The sequence below is a fragment of the Epinephelus fuscoguttatus genome, linkage group LG5, assembly GCF_011397635.1.
Source record: "Epinephelus fuscoguttatus linkage group LG5, E.fuscoguttatus.final_Chr_v1".
NCBI classification, from domain to species: Eukaryota; Metazoa; Chordata; class Actinopteri; order Perciformes; family Serranidae; genus Epinephelus; species Epinephelus fuscoguttatus.
The window spans coordinates 37932768-37939168 of NC_064756.1; positions in this window are offsets into that span (position 1 = coordinate 37932768).

A 6401-nucleotide genomic window follows, 5' to 3' on the forward strand; every position below is an offset into this window, starting at 1 on the left:
GCAATATTTTCTCCCCTTAACCAATTATCCTGTCACATCACCCACCTGGTGTGTGTGTGTGTGTGTGTGTGTGTGTGTGTGTGTGTGTGGGCATCACAGGTTCTCTGACATCTCTATCCTTACAGATAATTGTATGTCAGGTCATGACATCAAACAGCTGCCAGGGGAAGACATGGAGAGAGATGAAGAGAGGTACAAAATAATTCAGAATTTCATGCACTTTAATGCTCACAAGACTCAGGCAAAAATCAGGGAAAACACCTCAAAAACTCTCTGACATACACACACACACACACACACACAAACACACAGAAATTAGAGAAATATGGATGGACTACACAGACAGCGAAAGCAATAAAGGAAAAAAAACATTGCGATGTGAGGAGGGACAGAGTGTGAGGGAGAACAGAGGCACATTAAAAGTTTTAACCACAACCAGTCCTGCTAATAGAAATAGCAAAGCTTTTTGCCCGACTTGTCATGGTAATTGTGGTGTTTTAGGGAAAATCTGCTCCCATTATTCTTTTTTAGAAAGTCAATTTTCTTCTAATGTTTTAATGGAGAAATTGTTCCACTGAATATTTTGGCAGCCTCAGAAAAGGGAGGCTGCGTTTGTTTCTTTTCCCCGGGCTGTGTGACTCTGAAGAGAGAGAGAGAGAGAGAGAGAGAGAGAGGAAGAGAATTTCCTGACAGTTTCGAGAGTAATATGTTTTGACAGTCTATGCTTTTGACATGTGCAACATTACATCTGACACACCTGTGACATTGAGCGACAGCATGTCAAGTTATGATTGTTGCATGCATACAGTCTTTTTCAAAATAAACTTACAGTGTAAGTAAAATGCTTTGTTTATTTCCTTAAGTTCAGGCAACAAAGGTCCATGGTTAGGTTTAAAACAACATCATGGTTTGGCTAAAAATTCACATGGGAAATGAACAGCAGAATCCCACATAACAGTCTGGAGTTTGTTCCACTTATCCACCTCCAACCATCCAGAAGATGCCTCTGTGCATTGGTGTCTGATGCCAATGTCCACTGACAAAGCCCCAGTATTTGACAATTTGGGTTCTTGCTTACTGCCTCTAACACTGACATGCCTGGTGCGTATTGTTCTGTCACCCTCCGGTTCCCAACCCAAGTCCCTATGGACTGAGCTACTGCTGCCCATTTTCTTTACATTTTACTATTTTTAGCATCCTTTTTGTCAGTAGCTTGTAAAGAACTTTGAAGTGCACTGATTTGTTTGAAAGGTGCTCTATAAATAAGTTTGATTATTGATTGTTTTTGTGTGTATGACTTCCCTAGTGTGTGCTTTAACTGATACCTGGAATGTGCTGGCATGTGTGTTGCCCATAAGAGATGAAAATACAGAGAAACAGATGGAAAAGTGTGAAAGCCAAAATGGTTATGTTATACGAGTCAGCTAAGAGACCACGTCCTATACATGGAAGCACCTCAGACCTGCTTCAACATGTTCCCTATGACCCAAACAGTAATGGAGCTCTTCACACCAGCTCTGAGCCTATACAGACATGGTTTCCCCATTAGTTCACTAACCAGCAGACGTGTTCAACTTGGCACTGACACAGACTGGGGCAAAGCTTAATGCATTACATGGGATACAGACCTGCAAAGGCCGCGGGTATTTCACGGTAGGTCATTTGAAGCCAGATTTCAGACACAAATAGGTGAACATCAGGCCACTGATCCCACAGATTCAGTCCCTGAGATGCCACGCGAGGTGCTAGGAGCTGTTTAATGTTGAATGATTGAAACACAGTTCTTTTTTAATATGCATGGCATGAGTCCCCTGAAAGTCTTTTTTCACTGCTCTGATGTAACACTGTCCTTCCAAACTTTAAAAAGTAAAAGGGCCTTTTATAAACGTCGAGGGGATCCTCAGATTGTAGCTGCAGGGACTCTCCAGATTGTTCTTTGATGATGCCCTTAGTTCACACACCCTTTTGGTACTCTGTGTCATGAAGGGGACTGCTCAAGGAACTCTGAAGTATCATGACCAACACAGCCAAACAGTTGAGAAATTAACAGATGCCAATGACGAATACATGTTCAACAATTTGACAACTCGTGGACTGCATTTAAACTGTGACTGCAAATATTGGATGGTTGTGACTCAGAGGTAGAGCGGGTCATCCGCTAATCGGAAGACCAGTGGTCTGATTCCTGGCTCCTCCAGTGTGCATGATGAAGTTTGTTTGGGCAAGATAATGAACCCCAAAATGCTCCCGGTGGCTGTTCCATTGGTGTGTGAGTGCGAGTAAATGGATACTGAGTAGTAGGTGGGACCTTGTATAGTAGCCTCAGCTACCAGTGTGTGAATGTGTGTGTGTGTGTGTGTGTGTGTGTGTGTGTGTGAATGGGTGAATGCCACATGTAGTGTGAAAGTGAGTGGTTGGAGGACTAGAAAAGCACTATACAAGTGCAGTCTGTTTACCATTTACTAAATATATAATTGCAACCCAATCACCAGAAACAGAGTTGACATTGTATGTTTCTGCAAACCAACATATGTTCGGTTTGCATGCTATTATGTTGCAGGTATGTTTCATGAATACTGTGGTTAACATTTGGCAAGGTAAAGGCAAAAAACAGCTAGGTTTTTATTGGGAAAAGTTGATGTTTTGGCTTAAAATACACAGTTTTTGTGGTATTATCCCCACTGGGAAAACAGCAATGGGTTGCTATGAAACACCCACATTTGGTGCTTAAATAGCCACTAGAAAGAGCAATGACTCACTAAAAACTGTTTTTTGTTTGTTGGCCACAAACAGTGGTCTGCAGCTTGGCAGGTATCTCACCTAAGAAATAAACCAGCACCTGTAGCTAAAATCCTGCAGCATAATGCTTTATCATTATTTCACAGGAACAGTAAACAAAAATAAACATTTAAAATGGGGTTACTGTATGAACCACAGTCATTAGACTAATTCTAGTTAGTTAGGTATCGTCAGCAGAGAGAAAGAAGTACCAAAATTCTTGAGGATTTTATGGCTATTACTTAACAGTCATCCATATGTGTGTACCGACTTTCCTCAAGGTAGTGAACATGAACATAATAAACAGCAGAAGAGAGCCAGAAAAACTGCTAATTAGCGGGTTGGGTAGCAAAAGATGAAACAAGAAGCCCAATAACTTTAGCTGTGAATGCTTAGGGGTTATCAGCATGATTGGAATGAGTCTTTGACCAATTAGATTGCTTACTCAGACCACTTGATGTGCAAATCAGTTTAACAGCTGATATAAATATATGAATAAATAGGAGAGGGATCCATGTGGTTTTTAAATTGGCTTTGAACAGCTCGTGCACACGAATGAGTGGCAGAGGAAACCTGGGGAGCATATGGTTTAAAACAGCTAAAAAAATATCATTAAATGGGTTCAGTTGCTAAAAGGTCTAAGCAGTGTGTTGAGGTGAGTGGTTTCTCGTGCTGAGGGGCCCTGTGATCTGAGGTCTCACTGTCAAAAAATAACCTTCAATGGTTTTCATTAAGATAAAAGGAGGTGATAGCTATATTTGTGCACAGTGGGAGGATAGATAAAAAAATACCTTGTTGAGGTCAATAGGAGGAGAGATTGGTTCACAATGGATGGCAGCATCAGCCTGTCAGCTCGTCTGCCTATTTTGGGCACAACTGAAATATCTCAATGACTGCCATTTTGTACAGACATGCACAGTCCCCAAACACTGTGTTTTCATGACTCTGGCTGTCTCTCCACAACCCAGTCACCAGGAAAAATACTGGCATTGTAGGTTTCTGTAAACCACAGATAAGTTGTATTTGTATAGTATTTTGTAGTGTATAGGTGGAAACTTTATGGTTTCAACAACGCTATGGTTAATGTGTAGTTAGGTTTACGTACAAAGGCCACGTGGTTTTGAGAAGGAAAAGATTATGCTTTGAAATACCCACGTCTGGTGGCACAAAAGCCAGTGGAAAAGCTGGGATGGGGTGGTGAAAAATATCCAGGTTTGGTGGGTCAAATGCTGCTGGGAAACAGTGCAATGTGTCTGTTAAAAACACCCAGGTTCTGTGCCATAAATGGTGCTTGAAAACACCCAGGTTAACTTAAAAACACCCAGATTCAGAAGCACAAACACCAGTGGAAATGCCGCAAATTGTTTACAGGTACAGTGTTCCGCAGTTTGGCAGCCGTCTCGTTTAGGTGTCACACCATCCACCCTCCCCTCCAACTGTTGACTGTGAGCAGGTTGGTGTGCTAATGTTGACATTTAGCTCAAAACACTGCTGCACCTTAACAGAGCCCCACAGAACTGCTAGCATGGCTTTGTAAAGTTTTGTTATGTTATATTTAAGCAGCTCAAAGCACTTAAAGGGTTAAAATTAAGGTTTATGACATAACACTATCATATACACTTTTGTAGAAGCTGATACAGATGACGTGTATACAAAATATTTGCTTATGTTCACATCCAGCAGACAAAGCAACAAAGCCATTGGAGTTGTGTTCATTTTCATTTACCTGAATTTAAGTCTAGCATTCACTTTCCTGGTTTGGTGTAACTACTGAGAAAATTCTCTAGCTTTTGAGCAGTTCTTACTGCCTTCACCAGCTGGTCTCTAACTGTGTCTGTCCAGCCTTTCAGTGATTTCGGCGTCAGACACCAATGCCAAAAGCCACCTTTTGCCACCTTTCGCATGAATTCATAATGAGGCCAGACAGCCTGTTATCGTGGCAGCGTGATACGCCGCTGGACATTGTCAGCGTGAAATGCTGCTGGTAATGATTTCTCCCTTTCCAGGGGCTGGAAAGTCCACGTAGGGAGAGCAGGAGGGGTGGTGGATGGGTCCAACAAACTCCAGACTTTCACCATCTTGTTTATGAAAGATCCTGAGATACCATAATCAGTAGTATTGCTGCCATTGTTACCTCCTGGATCAGAAAAGCAAGAATCAATAACCACCCTAGTTTTGCTAGTGGAGGGTGATGCTGTTTTTTTTTTTTTTTTTTTACAGATCACAACCAGAGTCGCCAAGATATTTCTGATGAGACATTCAAAAGTGACACTCTTAATGCAGAACTTCCCATAAAGAATCCGAGAATAGTAGCTGCACAGTTAGCCTTGAGGACCAGAAATGTTCCTTTACTTCCCCAGGGGACCTAGAAAAATGTAAAATCCAGAGGAAAGAAACTTATCAAAAGCGCTCTGGGCCTCCTCACCAAAGGCTAATCTCCCCACTGTGCAGTGTTGTACTCTTATCCCCGGCAGAGTACAGCAGTGATCACTCACCTCCTGAACACAGACCAGATTCTGATGTGTCATACCTTAACCTCCTTCAACAAAGAGCCCTTTAGAGAAGAGCTTTCTGCCATTCCTCTGCTAGTTTAAGACCCTCATCAGTCACTCCCTGTGTGGTCTGGCCCAAACTTTCCAGTCCCTGTGGTGTACAGTAAGTCTCTTTAACTCCCCTTGCTCTAATGTCCTATTCTCTCTGTGCCCTGCGCAGTAACACTCAAACACATTTACGAGTCTAATTCCCACTTTCATTGTTGGCTATTCTTGACAAATTGGCTCATTTTGGCTTTTTGTCTGTGTGCATACAGAGTGTGAAATTACAGGGGATCCCTTCAAAGAGACATGAGCTTTCCCGATCTCAAAGGCAATATTCACACAGCAGCTGAATATTTCCCACTGTAGTTTTTAACTGCACATGAGATACATCCCTTCTCATTTATTCTGATCATTCTGAGTCCCATTTCTTATATATATAAATGTTCTGAACTGTATATGTGTGTGTGTGTTTCCAGGGCCGTAGCCATCATTTCAGAAGTGAGGGGCACAAATTGCTCAGAGGTCTATTGAGTGATTTATCATCCTCTCGCATTCAATTGCACCTCTCCTTAGCAGCTAAAGAACCACATAACCACAAACAGCCACAGTACAGCACCAGGAGACCGGCTTTAGTTCTTTAAAATTATATACTATCGAAATCTAAAGTTTTAGCTGCCAAACTCTGGTTGGTTTTTTGCTTCTTGCTGGCTGAACATAGTTAACACACAGCAGCACTGCCCAGCAGCACATCTCGTCTGTGCCATCGATTCAGATCACAATATGACAGCATGTGTATGCCGCCTGGCACTGCCTACACATGGTGCGTTTGAAGACGGCTTGGAAAAACATGTTACCACATGTTAAAAATGAATTGAACGGTTGCAACAGCTGTAAAAAGTGCAGGGGACAGAGGGCACAGATACGGGAAGTGTGGGGGACATGACCCACGCGTACCCCACATCCACTACGCCCGTGTGTGTTTCTACAGGTCTACATGAAGAAGGGTGTTTTGGTTAACTTGCACAAAACACCCTTCTACAGGTCTACATGAAGAAGGGTGTTTCGGTTAACTTGCACAGTTACAAA